Source organism: Canis aureus, chromosome X (genome assembly GCF_053574225.1).
Source record: "Canis aureus isolate CA01 chromosome X, VMU_Caureus_v.1.0, whole genome shotgun sequence".
NCBI lineage: Eukaryota > Metazoa > Chordata > Mammalia > Carnivora > Canidae > Canis > Canis aureus.
In genome coordinates this window covers 39864110-39879245 of record NC_135649.1, presented here as the reverse complement: position 1 = coordinate 39879245, position 15136 = coordinate 39864110, and the positions used below count along the sequence as shown (strand labels likewise).

General features: G+C 44.6%; 1 protein-coding gene and 1 pseudogene across 4 annotated transcripts in view; one reads left to right on the top strand and one right to left on the bottom strand.

Annotated features, from left to right (window-relative positions):
* Positions 1 to 15136, top strand: part of PAK3 (p21 (RAC1) activated kinase 3) — a 263447-nt gene that overhangs the window by 37962 nt on the left and 210349 nt on the right. For 3 of the 4 annotated variants that reach the window (XM_077888025.1, XM_077888026.1, XM_077888022.1), the window contains exon 2: positions 13081 to 13176. The exons of the other annotated variant lie outside the window; for it this stretch is intronic. The gene's annotated coding sequence lies outside the window, so the exon portion shown is untranslated. The remainder of the gene's footprint in view (positions 1 to 13080; positions 13177 to 15136) is intronic. 4 annotated transcript variants of the gene reach the window in all.
* Positions 10852 to 11653, bottom strand: LOC144308030 (cell division control protein 42 homolog pseudogene; annotated as a pseudogene).

The window sequence follows — 15136 nt, the reverse complement described above, 5'->3', positions numbered from 1 at the left end:
AGGGAAGGCAAGCCCACCACCTATCCCTGGAAAGGGAGGACTTTTTTTTTTCCAATTGTGCCAATATGGGCAGTTTTAGAGGAAGGCACCGGAAGTGAGAGAGCTGGCACTGATGGTGCAAGGGCAGACCCCACACACCTGCCTGGATCACTAGTAGTGGCTCATTCATCAGAGGCCTCCCCTAGGCCAGCCCAGGAAAGGGATATTTGGGGGAGAGGGATAGCACAATCTAGTGGGGAGGATGGGCACAGTGCTCGGGGAGACAGTTGATGTTTGTGAAGTGTGTGGTGCCTAGGCTGCCTGGCGTATGTCCAGGGAAGAAGTGGGTTCTATGGGAATGTGCCAGGCCAGGAAATAAGGAGATTGGACTTCGCATGATGGCATTAATTCTCTGTATGGAGGATATGGCCCTGGGCGCTACACTTTTAGCTTAATTCTGTCCCCTCTTCCTCGCTGCCACTGTGGCCCTAATCAATCTGTTGTCTTCTGCGGCTAGATGTTAATGCAATCAATGAGACCATAACCACCTTAAGATTTCCTGATTAATTCCCTTCCCCACGCCCTTGTCAGCATGACTTTAATTTCTCAGTACTTGGTTCATTTTCTCCACTCACTTGGCTCTGCTCCATGCTCCAAAGACCTTTTCCCCCCCATACTGGGGAGAGGGTTTGGTGAAATGGCAGGTGTCTGGGCAGCCTGGGGGTGGGGGCAGATGGAGAATTCCTGACCTTGAACGAAGGTGAACTCCCTAAAGAGGAAAGTTTTGGGGTTTCGATAAAAAGCAATCTCAGAAAGGGACCTTTGGAAATGGAGTGTGTGTATGTGTGTGCATCTGTGTCTGTGTGTGAGCACGAGAGAGAGAAAGATTGAGATTGTATGAGAGGCATCAGAATCCTGTAAATAAATAAGGAATCTTGAAAAACTGGTAGGAAAAATTTGCAATCATTATTTCATCCCAGGTCAAAGAGACAGAGAAAGTAATCCACTGAGGCAAAGATACGTATCAGGGATTACAGATTTTCCAGAGGGCTTTGAGATCCTCAGTGGGAAGGAGCTTAAAGACACTGGAACTGATAGATCTGCCACTTAGGTGGACAGCTGGAGTTGATGCAAACTGCCTGAAGAAGGACTTGTGATTTTTCTCCTACAGTGTTCTTCTTTCTGTCTGTTCCACCTAGTAAATGGCACTACCTTTCACCTGGTTGCTTCAGTCAAGCCTCTAGTCATTATCCTCAGTTCCCCTCATTCCCTCACAGGTAAACTCCTAGCCACCAGCAAATCCTATGGACCTACCTTCAAAATATATCCTGATTTTGCCAATTTCTCACCACCTCCTCAGCTCTGTTACTTGGTGTGAGCCATCATATCTCTCCTGGACCAATGTAACTGCCTCCTAACCAATCTCCTTGTATCAACTTTTGCTGCCAGGGTTGCCACACATGGATGTTCAGGTTGTACACTATGGAAGGGCACTATAGCTATGGATGTGCCATTTTTATCACAGACACATACCAACTTACATAAGAGAGTGTGCAGATGGGTAGACGCATTCTGCTCTTCTTGGCTCCAAGTCTGAGAGCATAGGAAGAGAGCCTGTTTCCACATAAACCTGTACCAGTGCACAGGGTCATGCACAGACTCTGGAGAACATGCATGTGCACTCATACACACATGCATACACACACAGTGACACACATAAGTGGGTGCTGTCTCGCCCAAGCCCTGGGTGTTCCCTGAGTTCACTTCTCTTACTGACCACCCAATGCTCTCACAGTCTATAATACCATCCCTCCCACCCACAGGTATCACTTCTGGTTGGGGAGCAGTGGTGGAACAATGGGGTGCAAAGTCCTCTTGATGGTACAAGTATTCCCGTGGCAAGAAATGCATAAAGGAAAAAAAAGTGGGCACACACAGCCAAGGCTACTGCCTGCCAGGACTCTGGCAAACTCCCCAGGGCAGGACATAAAGCTGTTTAGGCTGTACACTAAAAGACTCACCTATTTTTGCTTGTTTTGTTTTTAACTTGAGGAAGGGGCATCTTTTTGTAATGCTCACAAAGACATCGTATCAGATAGTGGCAGCCCTGCCCCCTACAATCTCAACTGCACCTAACAGTCATTAAGAACCTTATCAAACATTCAAATGTATCCATCCTTTGGTGGAAACCTTTCATTTATTTCCCAATGTTCTTTTTTTTTTAAGATTTTATTCAATCGGGATCCCTGGGTGGCGCAGCGGTTTGGCGCCTGCCTTTGGCCCAGGGCGCGATCCTGGAGACCCAGGATCGAATCCCACATCAGGCTCCCGGTGCATGGAGCCTGCTTCTCCCTCTGCCTGTGTCTCTGCCTCTCTCTCTCTCTCTGTGACTATCATAAATAAATTTAAAAAAATTAAAAAAAAAAACGATTTTATTCAATCATTCATGAGATACACACACACACAGAGATAGAGGCAGAGACACAGGCAGAAGGAGAAGCAGGCTCCATGCAGGGATCCCGACGTGGGACTCGATCCCGGGTCTCCAGGATCACGTCCTGGGTGGAAGGAGGCGCTAAACCACTGAGCCACCTGGGCTGCCCTATTTCCCAATGTTCTTAGGAGGAAGACAGAACTCCTTACCTAGCCCACAAATCTCGAACGATCTTGCCCCTGCCTTCTTCTGCAGCCTCAGGTCTCTCATGCCCCGCTCCTAATCCCAGCCACACTGACTTTTTGTCCCTGGAACACACAGGCCCCTTCCTGTCTCTTTCACCGTATTTTTTTTTTTTTTTTTTTTTTGTCTATCCAGAGCCTGCATCCCCTGCTGGAGCATTAGCTTTATTAAGTGGGGACTTTGGCTCATTCACTCATGTATTTTCATCACTTATGCAGCGCCTACTATATATCAGGCGGTCAGTAAATATTTGCTGACTGAATAAATAGATGAACAGGACAATGGGCACATTGGACCCACCTGAAGGGCTCTAAGATGAAACTCTCAGCTCAGCCCCATCTCTATATTGTGCATACACATCCTCAGGTGAATTGAGATGGCCAGAAAATGCAGACTGTTACACATCAGAAAGCTGCAAGACTGGTTTGGCAAGGAGGAATGGTAGTGAGCCTAGCCAGCAGTTATTTCGATATTAACATGCGGTGGTCACTGTTCTCAGCACTTCACCCGATTCATCTCCTCAGCCACCTTATGAAGTATAACCTTGTATTATTCCTGTCCCACGATGAGCAAACGGAGACCCAGGAGATTCAGTAACTTGAATTTAAACTCCAGCAGTTTGACCAGAGTCTATCTGCTGTACCGTGGAAGAGTGAAAATACTCATTTCCTCCAGTTTCTTTCTTGGTAGTGCCTGGGGAGCAATTCCCTTGCACACTCTGGTGGTCTTGAACCCAGCCCTGTGAAGCAGGTAGGAGAGGGAGTGCCGCCTAGTTGGCAAGCAGCAGCAAGCACGGATCTAGTTAGCGGCCCCACGGGGGCAGGAGGCACTTCGGTGATTGACAATGTAAATTAAAAAGCTGAGCTATTTTGTACTTTCTTGATATTGAAATCTATAAAACCCATCAAATCCTCAGCCAGCCTCACCGAACTAAAAGGGAATTGCAGTCACAAAGCAAATTTAACACTTCTTCCAATTTTTTTCTGACACTTCCGGAGCACTTCCACTGAGGTGCGAATGGCATTAACTTGAAGCTCTGCGGGGGAAACCTCAGCTGGTAGAGGGTTGGATTGTGCGACCCGCCTTCACACCCGGAAAAGAAATTGACAAGGTGGGATGGGGAGGAGCAACTGACAAGATGGGCTTTGCAGCCCTGACCACGGGAACAATAAATGAAAACTAAAGCAGGAGAGGCAAAAGGCAGAGTAATCCTCCTCGTTAAGATGTCGGCTGGCTCAGGGGCATAATACAAATTTTTTCCCCTTTAACCCACATTTTAGACACCGTTTAACAAAAGATAACTGTTTAAAACACAATTTGAAGTTAGTTTGCCCCCTTGGAGCTCAGAGCCTGAAGCACAGGTTTGTGGGCTATACTTGGGACTTTCCCTAAATTATTATATCAGAATCCTAGGACCAAAGAAAATACCTAATAGAGCATTTTGTTCAACCCACTTACTTGCTAGACAGAAAGACTGAGGCCTCCAGAAGGATGTTTTGCTTTTATTTTCACCAAGCATCCATCACTACTCTGTGTGTGTGTGTGTGTGTGTGTGTGTGTGTGTGTGTGTTAGATTTGCCTCGGGAGCTGTTAAGGGGAGAGACAGAATGACCTGCATTGTCAAGGGAAAAGGGCGAAGAAAAATGTTAGAATCGATATAGTGTTTGATAAATAGCTAGTCATTTGTCATATAAATATATACACATTACAAACAACAAGCCTCTCTGTGGCAGAAACAGAGGGGTTGTTCTCAACAGAGGGAGGGCTTCAGCTGAGGAGGCTAAATGAGGGTCATTCATCCCTCCAGCTCCTTCTGCCATGGTCAAGATTGGTCCAATCCACCACCTAGGTTTTCTGTGGGCACTCAATATTTTACTCAGCAGAGACTTTCAAACGCCGCTTCACTAGTAGCTGGTTGCATTTAACCTCTGTGGGAGGGATAGGGCCTTTTTCTTTCATCATGGAATCCGTTATTTTTCTTTGAAGCACAGTACAGAGCTTTTTACAAATTGCATGGCAAAAATAGAAATGCAGCCAGTCCTCAGCATAGTGGTGTGGAGGAGGTTCGGGGCAACCTGCCCCTCAGGCAGTATGTATACAGAATGTGCTCCTTTCAGAACTGGATGTTAATCCTGTAGGGTGGGAGGCAGAAAGCAAGCCATCCCTTCCTCTCCTGCCTTAAAGGAAGGTAGACTTGAAACAGTGAAGCTGGGAGCTCAGGAAAAAGCTAGCCTAAGTATAGCCAGTAGACCCTGGCTGCGGGAATCAGAGTAATACAAGCTTGGCTGTGAATTTGTGAGGCCTAGGAATCTGTCACTTGCCCACTTTGGTCTCTGTTTTTTTTAATCCACCTCTCCTGCCTCACAGGATAGCCAGAAGGTATAAGTGTGGAGAAAACAGACACACATTTATTTGGAAACAGTTAAAACCACATATGAATGCAAAGTATTATTGTTGTTTTAAGTGTGCTCTTTGCCTCTGGTGGTTGGACATCTTGGTGTATAACCTGGAATTTGAATTGGTAAAGAACATTCCAAGAGAGGTCTAAAGTCCCTGGAATTAATGAGGAGAGAGGGTGGAAAGAGTCAGGAAAGACAGGAACAGATCTCCCATGAGTCACAGCCCTACCACTTCCTTAAACTGTCTGCGTGTATGTCTTTCAGCAGCTTACCGAACCTCTCTCAGCCTCTTTTCTCATCTGTAAAGTGGGTTGTTGTGAAGATATGAGTGAAATAATCAGTGGAAAGCTAGATGCCAGCAGCACTAGCATGGGGCAGACTTTTGATAATAATTATTATTGTTAGTGATGCTACTTCTGTGTGCCAAGGAGAACTGGGATTCCTTAATGCCAGTGCATGGCTAGTCCTTGGTAAAATATATATGTTTCTGGACCTCATCCCCAAGACATTTTGCTTCCATAGGTTTGGAATGGAGTGTAACACTGCATGTAACAGGGACTCCAAGGGATTCTGATGTGGGGCCAGATTTGGGAACCAATGGTCTAGAGCAGTAGTTTTTCAAGCTGCCAATTATTACCTACTGCTTGGGAAATCAATTTAGCGAGTGGTGACCTGCATTAAAAAACAGAAAAGGAATGCAATAGGAAAAAGCAGTGTGCACTGCACACGGTAAGGGTTAAGTATTGCTTCAGAAATGTTTGCCGTATGCTTATATATATAATTCAGTAATGTATGCTGTATGCATGGCAGATGTATTTCTTACTGTAAGTCATGGTGAAAAGTATTTGAAATACCACACAGAATGCAATCTTCCATTTGGAGACACTGGTGTCCAGAGAAATAACCTGGCAAGTCCCAGCTCAGACAAGAAGAAATGACCAGTGAGATAATGGAGTAGGATCCATTTCTCTTCTCTCTCCATCTATCTTCTGCTATGCTAGGGTCGACAGAATTGGTTTGTTCTCTAATTAGAATGAGTTTTAATACCTTGTAATGGGCCTGACCTGAGATGAAGGGCAAGTGAGGGTATTGCTACAGGTATCAGGCTAACTGCATTGACCCCATTAGACAGAAAACGTATCTGGGTTTATTGGGGTGTTCAGTTGTTCTTGATTAGTGAGCACTTTGTACACACACTTAGCTTTCTGCCTTCTCCCAGACTTTATTTCTGAAGATTTTCTTTATTTACTTATTTAAGAGAGGGTGGAGGGACAGAGGGAGAGAGAGGGAGAGAATCTCAAGCAGACTCCCTGATGAGTGGGGAGCCCCCATGTGGGACTTGATCTCGTGACCCTGAGATCATGATCTGAACTGAAATCAAGAGTCAGACGCTCAACCGACCGAGCCACCCAGGCACCTCTCCTTCTCCCAGACTTTGATATTCATTTTAGCATTTGAAACCCTTTTTTTGCCTTTGTGAAATTGCATAAATTTGTTTCACTGCATGCCAACCCACATCAGTGTCTTTTGACTCCTCACTTGGTGTGTTGAAGATAGTAGCACTCCTAAACCTTTCTAGGCCTCATCCTCAAGAAATTCTGATTCCATAGGTTTGGAATGGAGCATAAGAATATGTATGTCTTCCTTTGGAATTTTGATGTGGGGCCAAATTTGGGAACCAATGGTCTAGAGCAGTGTTTTTCAAGCTGCCAATTATTACCTACTGCTCCGGAAATAAATTTAGAAGTGGTGACCTGTATCAAAAAAACAGAAAAGGAATGGCCGTGCTCCCTCCAAAAGGAGCAGTCACTCCAGGGCTCCAGCACACTTCCATCATATAGGGATGAGGTCACCTCCCCAGCAAGGCCTTCTCAGACCACCCTCTATAAACTGTAGGCCGTGCAGGATCCGCCTACCCCTACCACTTCAGAACCCTCCATCTTCTTTATATTTTCCCCATGGTGCTTATCACAACCTAACACACCATGTTGTAAATAATAAACACAATGAGAAAAATAATCCCATACATCCAGATCTTTTTTTTGGGGGGGCGGGGAAGAACTGGAAATCAAATTTTATGTGAAGTCTTCCACATGTTAAACATTTTTATTTATTCATGAGAGACACAAAGAGAGAGGCAGGGATATAGGCAGAGAGAGAAGCAAGCTCCCTGTGGGGAGCCGGATGTGGAACTCGATCCTAGGACTCCAGGATCATGCCCTGAACCAAAGGCACATGCTTGACCACTGAGCCACCCAGGCGTCTTGAGTCGTCCAAATTTTAAATGTGGCTAGATCTTCTGATTTTTCTGGAGAGCCCGGAAATCCAAACATTTACGTAAATGTGTTGGTCACCAGATCAAAAAGAAAAAAAAATACCAACACTATATAGGCCAAAGGAAATATGTCTGTGATGCAGATTCGGTCCTCGGATCACCAGTTTGGGACCTCTGTCATAGATCTGTGGACAGTTGGGCCACTTGAAGTCTTGAAAATTGCTGTTTTCTATTAAGGAAGTGCAGCCTCAGGTTAGGTACTTGCCCCATGGTCACACGCTAACTTATAGCGGAGCTGGACCTTGAACGCAGCTCTCTTGCTTCCCAGCGCTCTCTCATAGCTCCCCTGCTGCCTGTGAGGCTGCCTCTCTTCTGCTGAGGGAAGAACTCAGCTGCCCTGTGTAGAGGCCAGCCTTTGGTTCAGTCCCAGAGCCCTCCTCACAAAGAACATAACAGAGTCATCACCACCCATCTGATAAGCCCCAGGCACTTCTCACCACAGAGTGTATGAATTTCCCTGCCTTCCCCATCTCAACCATGGATATTGCCTCTTGCTGTGTTCTTTATTACTTTTGCTCCAGTGATAGAATCAAGACAGGGTCTTTATAGTACAGTGTTATTAGCATTACTCCCAGCCAGCAGGGCTCTCGGGTAGAATTTGTGTGGTCTAGTGCAAAGAATCTGGGGCTCAGAGTCCAGAGGGCGGGACTCAGCATGCCCTGAGACAACTTATTTAACCTCCTTGGTCCTCAATTTCCTTCACTGTAAAACTGAGAGAAATACAATTTGCCTTTCTTATCTCCCAGGGCTACTGTGAGGTAAAACCGAGATAATACATATGAGTGCCCTTTGAAGAGAACATGTTACAACGGTGAGGGCATAGTATTTTTACAAAATCACGAATTGTAATCATTATTACAAGAATCATTATTAAGCACCTACTATGTGCAAGCGAATACCATGTACCATTTGCTCAGGGCAACTCGAGGAGATTAAGGCCTAGCTACCTTTCATAAGTTATAGGGTAAGTCAGACAAAGGGCGACATATGTGAGTGGAAAGAGCCAGCGCTGCAAAGCTGGAAATGACCTGGCCTGAGTGAAATGTACAGACTATACAGTGAGAGAGAATATGGTGGAAAGGGCTGATTGTGGGATGATCTGCATGGAGTAGAGGGTTCAAGTAGTACCCGACAGATGATCGCTGCTCCAGCTTCTCCATGAGGCCAGAAGACAGAGTCAAAACATGCCTTTCATGAAACCAAAGAAGAGTCCAAGTGGGATGGTGGGTGTGGGTGATGACACGACAGGAGAGCCTAGTACTGTAAAATGGCCCTGACAACAGTTCCCACTTCATAGGGCTATTCTGAGCATGCAAGATGGTGATGTGTTTTATTTTTTTATTTAGTTAAGATTGTATGTATTTATTTATTTGAGAGAGAGAGAAAGAGAGAGAGAGAGAGAGAGAAAGCAAGTGAAGAGGTGACAGAGGGAGAAAAAGAAAAAGAAGCAGACTCCCTGCTGAGCGGGGAGCCCAATTCAGGACTCTATCCCAGGACCCTGGGATCATGACCTGAGCTCAAGACAGATGCTCAACCGACTGAGCCACCCAGGTGCCCCAGGTGGCAATAGGTTTTAAACGTTTAGCACCGTGCCTGATACGTGGTGAGTCCTAAAGATGGGCTAGCTGCCATCATCATCATCATCATCATCATCATCATCATCTGTTTTTATCTTACAGTGAAGTCAGGGCACGTGGGAGCCTGCCTGATGTTAGTTGTATTGCTTTGGCCAAGTCAGATCACCTCCCTATTTCTCAGTTTCCTGGTCTTCCGAATGGGAATACTACCAGTGCAGCCGACAAGGATTCAATGAATGAATTCAAGTCAAGTGTCTGGCACAGGGTATGTCCACAGTAGATGTCAGCCACTCCAGCTCCTATAGCCAGGTAATCGTCATGTAATATGGCTGCACAGCAAGAACTCGAGGAACATAAAATCATGGACACCCCAAAGCTTACTACTGAGACACCAGTCCTTGTGCCTATTTTGAGATCCAATTCTTTTTTTTGAAGGGCTTTTTTGTTTGTTTAATACATCTGAAAAGAATGCATATACAAAGAATTGAGACATGAGAAAGCATTGGTTCAACACTAATGAATCTACAAGAATTAGGATTTGGGGAAGGGGAGAAGATTACCCAAATATTTTTAAAAATTGGAAACTGCGACCAAAATAAGTGGATAAAATCCCTATTAACACTTGTGAAGAGTCTTCATAAGACTCCATGACTTTTTTTATTAAACTAGAGAGCCTTAACTAGCTACTCTAGGGTTCCTCATATGCAAAACAGAAATAAGGGGATTCCCCTGACTGGTCCCCATGCTGTTAAATGTTCTCCCCACCCACACCCACACCCCCAGCTTCTTCATGAAGCAGGTCTCCATCCTCCCAGCTTAAAAGAGGATGTGCATCATTCCATAGACATCTGTCTCCTAGTGCCACCTCTCACATTTCTTTGATTTACCCGGTCTTCAGTTGTGTTCTAGGAACACCGTATCATACACTATTAAGCTAGACACCTATGCTAAGCATATAAGAAAATGACTGACCGGGAAAAATGTTTTTTAATTACATAATCTATTTGATGTATTTCAAAACGTGCAATACTTTTCTTCGTTTATCAGTGAAAGAAGTTAGAAATTAACTTCAAAAAAATTCAGCAAATGGCAAAGTTCCTTGAAAGTCACAGTCACATATATAGTGCATACTTGAAAAGAGGAGGGGCAAGATAGGTTCCACCCACTTTCATGAGTTTCATCAAATACTGGACCTACTCAAGGGTGGAGAGAAAAGGGGATCCCTGGGTGGCGCAGCGGTTTAGCGCCTGCCTTTGGCCCAGGGCGCGATCCTGGAGACCCGGGATCGAACCCCCACGTCGGGCTCCCGGTGCGTGGAGCCTGCTTCACCCTCTGCCTGTGTCTCTGCCTCTCTCTCTCTCTCACTGTGTGTCTATCATAAATAAATAAAAAAAATTAAAAAAAAAGGGTGGAGAGAAAAGGCAACTTTAAAAAAGGAGTGTGTTATTAAATGAGGCATTTACTATACTCCTTCCTAAGAGCCCCAGGTGGGGAACAAGTTTTCTAAACTAGATCTAGGAAGTGGAATGTGGAATCAATCCGTCCTCCTCCCCTTAAGAGCTGTCCAATGGTTAATGAATTTAAAAAACATGACTAAATAAAAACAAACCCCACACACACTTCCTGCACCACCACCCCACCACCCCCACAAAAAAAGGAAAAAAAACCCTAAATGTCCCAGATCATTCTCCAGAGTGGATGGAGGCCGGGAGCAGTTTCAACTGTTACAGAGTCATTACAAGCATGCCTTGCTTTTAAACAAAAAAAAAAAATTTTTCGAAACGACAGAACAAAAACTAGTACTAATCACTTTTTGACAATACACCATTACTCAAATTAACTAGTACTGAGAGGAGAAAGGGGACCATACCTATGGGCCTTGTCTCACACGAGTGCATGTGGGTAGGTGCAGGGCATTTGTCATTATTGCAAAAATGAATTTTAATGTTTAATCTTTAGTTTGATTTAACATTGCTTTTAGTACAATGCTGACACCAGTTGTGCAGAAAGGGCTCTGGAGAGATGTTCATAGCAGTGCACACCTGAGGCTCTTCTTCAGTTCTGGAGGCTCCAGAACCAATATTGCTTCGTGAAATACATTCTTTAGGCCTTTCTGTGTGAGTGCAAAACAGTCCACATACTTGACCGCCTTCAGGTCATGGGCCAGCTTTTCAGCAGTCTCTGGAGTGATAGGCTTCTGTTTGTTCTTGGCAAGCTTCTCAATAGTATAGGGGTCATCTCGGAGATCAATTTGGGTCCCAACAAGCAAGAAAGTAGTCTCTTTGGACAGTGGTGAGTTATCTCAGGCACCCCCTTTTTCTTCACATTTTCAAATGAGGATGGAGAGACCACTGAAAAACAGACTAGAAATACATCTGTTTGTGGATAACTCAGCAGTCGTAATCTGTCATAATCCTCTTGCCCTGCAGTATCAAAAAGTCCAAGGGTATATGGCTCTCTACCAATCATAACTGTGACTGCATACTTGTCAAAAACAGTTGGTACATAGTACATACTCAGATGGAAATTTGTTTGTTGTGTAGGATATCAGGAGACATGTTTTACCAATGGCACCCCTGCCCACAACAATGCACTTAATTGTCTGCATTGCTGAAACAGTTTTGTATCCACTTTAAATATTTCAAATTCAATGATGACCTCAGCTTCTCCTCCAGGGCGTTGGCAGCACTGCCGAGATCCAATTCTTAAATTGGAAATTTCTCCTCTGTCAAGGAAATCAAGACTGAAGAGGATGGCAGGAATTTGGGGTTTAGAGATCATTGTGTGAAACAGTTACTGAGCACCTCCTGTGAGCTGGCTGGTGCTCCAGGGGTGGGAGTTCACGAGCAACAATGGGACAGGCAGATTCCCGCATTTAAGCAATGTATAGACACATGGAGGGAGATAGAATAAAAATATAAAATGTTATGTTGCACGATGTGATGTGATTTAGGATCATGCTTGGCATTTAAGAAAGAACTGGGAAGCCCTGTGGCAGGAGTAGAGCGAACAAGGAGAAGGGTAATAGGATGTCAAAGAGGTCATAGGGGCGGCTGGTTCAGGGCTTTGTAGGCTTATGTGATGACTGTCATTTACAGGGAGTGAGATGGAAAAGGCATGGGGGAGGATCTTGTTCAGGGAGGGACGTGATCTGACTTCCATTGACCATTTGGCCCTCCCATAAGCAGTGGATTTTGCATCCACAGGCTTTGCATGATAAGGACTAAGGGGGAACTGCCCTGGTAGTTCTTGCAGAGCTGTCCTTAACCACTCTATAGACTGCAGAGAGAAGGCTCTTTGGTCCAGAGGACACGGAGTGGAAGTGATGACACAGAGAATAGGAGGAAGCATTGGAACCTTTTAGAGAGGGAAGGGACCCAGTTAATGTGATTCTGCTACTGGGCTTCTGTTCACCCAGCCTTGACCTACAGTACATACCACCCCACCATCCCGCTCAGCCTCTCAAGGTCAGAAAGCCTTCTGACAGGTTTACTAAAAGTCGGCCTTCTTGCCACCACTGGGTGGCAGTAGTCTTAGATCTGTCTCAGGAGCAACCCAGAAAAAGTGCCCACTTTCCATAGGAAAGCACTATTTGAGATGCGAAGGCAGGTGGGGATACTATGCATCCCCAGACTTTTCTCTCTTTCCGGCCCCGTATCTCTGGTCCTTTCAAGAGCCACTCCTGCTCTGGGATGGTTTCAAATCTGTTCATCACTCTCGTGACCCTCCTCTGGAGGTGCTCCGCTTTGTCAGTGACCTTCTTAAAATGTAGTGCCTAGAATTGAATAGGAGACTTCAGGAGGGAACAGCAGAGATCGCAGTGCCACATTTCTATTCTGGGATCTAGAAACACTGCTTTGATTAATACACCCTAAACTTTTGCTCCGTTTTTAACAGCTAAATGATTAAGCGACAGTAAACTAACTGTTGGCTCAAATTATACTGTGGGTCAACTCAAACCCCTAGATCTTTTTTGAATTGTTTGTTTTTATGTAAGCTGCTGCCAAGTAATGGTTCCCTTACTCTGGCATCACAAAAAAGGACTTTCAAAATTTTAATTGAGGAGTTTTACTTTATCTTACACATTTTACCTTTTTTTTTTTTTAATTTTAGTTTGGTATTCCAGCCCATCTGAGCTTGTATTGAATCTCAGCTTTGTTCTTCAACGTATTTGATATCCCTGCCAGCTTTGGGTCATCTTCAGACGTGGTAAGTGTATTTTCTGTGTCATCTAAGTTATTAATGGAAGTGGAAAAGCCCCATGGCCTTTAGAGACTTTTCTGTTGGTAGTCATCCGTTCGTTGGGTAAAATTCTTTCATCAGTTGCCAATCCATTTGACTCGTGTTATAATCTGGTTAATCCGTTGCTGTCTTGTCTTAGCCCATTCATGAGAAAGTTACAGGAGACAACTTCAGATGCACTGCTGAATCCAAGATATGTTGTGGTTACAAAAGGCAGTGTGGATAAAGGATGATCTAAGGTAGCACCTTTTGGGTTGTAAAATGGAGACTATTAGGGTTTTCCCCCCAACTCTGAAAGTAGTATTGGCTTGTTGTGTTAACAACATACCAAAGTGTATGAATTAGAAAGTGTGAGTCCTTCTGTAATTCTTCGTGCCAACACCCTGCCGGATAATGGTGGCTAATGATTTTGGGTGTGCATAAACAGATCTGTGATTTACATGGTATCATATGATAGAGAATGTTGTGTAACTTGCTTTTTTTCACTTACAATCTTTTGGAAACGTCTTTCTTTGTCAGAACATCCCTTACAATGACAACCTAGTGTTCTTTCCTGGGGATATTTCCTAATTTATATCATCAATCCTGTATCGAGGGGAATTCACATCATTGGCAAATTTTTGCTGTTGCAAGTAGTGTTGCTTGGCGAACTTTCTTTGCTGGCTTGAGATGTTGTGTTGGGTGCTGGTTTCTGAATCCTCTGGATTCCCTGTCCTTTTTGGATCTAGTTGTCAATGTTCTAAATTCCAAGGGCTACTTTCTACTAAGAGAGAACTAGGGGGGAACTGCCAACTCCCTACTCACCAGGGTTTGTGTTTGAAAATCTATACTTTGTTTTCCCTTGGAGTGAAGTTAAAACTGTTGGAGCTTTTGGGGGCCTTTGGAAGACCGAAGCACCCCAAGATCAAACCCTGAGTGACAGACAGGCTTGATGGGAGTCTCTGCCCTGGTTGGAGTAGGTGAGGTGGTTAAGAGCCAAAACAGGAAGGAGAACTGCCTTGCCATCGAGCTATTATACCCCATCACACACAAGCTCTGGCAAGTAAGGCCACTTACTGAGCCTCAATAGGCTCCTCCTTTCTCATCTTCACACCTTTCCTCCTCCGTGGTGTGTGTGTGGGGTTCCATCCCTGCACAGGTGCACCTCCCAGAGAAAGGTAGGAGCTGCCTCCTCTGAACTTTTAGAACACTTTAAGGGCATGGGCTTGAGAGTCAAGGCTGCATTTAAGTATCACCGCTGTACCTGCCCAGCTCTGTGATCTTGGATATGTCACTCCTTGCTGGGCCTAGTTATCCTCATCTATAGAATGAAGATGTACCTATATAAGAGATTTCAGAGCACCAAACCCAATGCCTGGCCACTAGGAAGCACTTCAAGTTAGCTGCCATCATCATCATCATCACCATTATGGGTGATCATATTACCTACTCCATAGAGTTGTGAAGATGAAGTGAGAACATACGTAAAACATTCAACATGGTTTTCAGCATAAATTGAGTACTAAATAACTGGTAACAGTTATTGATTATATTTATACCTCCCCTTGGATACTTACCTCATTATGTCTTATGTTTCTTCTGTTTGTGTTCAAGTCTTGATCCGTTCCTACAATTTGTTAAATTCCCTTGAAAGCAGAGTTCTCTCTCTCTCTCTCTCTCTCTCTCTTCCAGTCTCTCTTCCTCTCTGCGCAGGAAGCATAAAAGACCCAATGCTGGTGATTAGTGTGGCCTTTGAAAATTTAGATGAGTCAATGTTGCCATTACTTTTTCTAAGCCTCTTGATCATGGTATTGTTTTCTAGTTTGAAAGCATCTCTCCCATTAACTGATCAACGGGACCTTGTCCCTAGGGCAGGCCATAGCATACACATTCCAACCACTGAGCCACTGATCACAGAATTAGCAATGTACGGTATCTTAACTTTGGA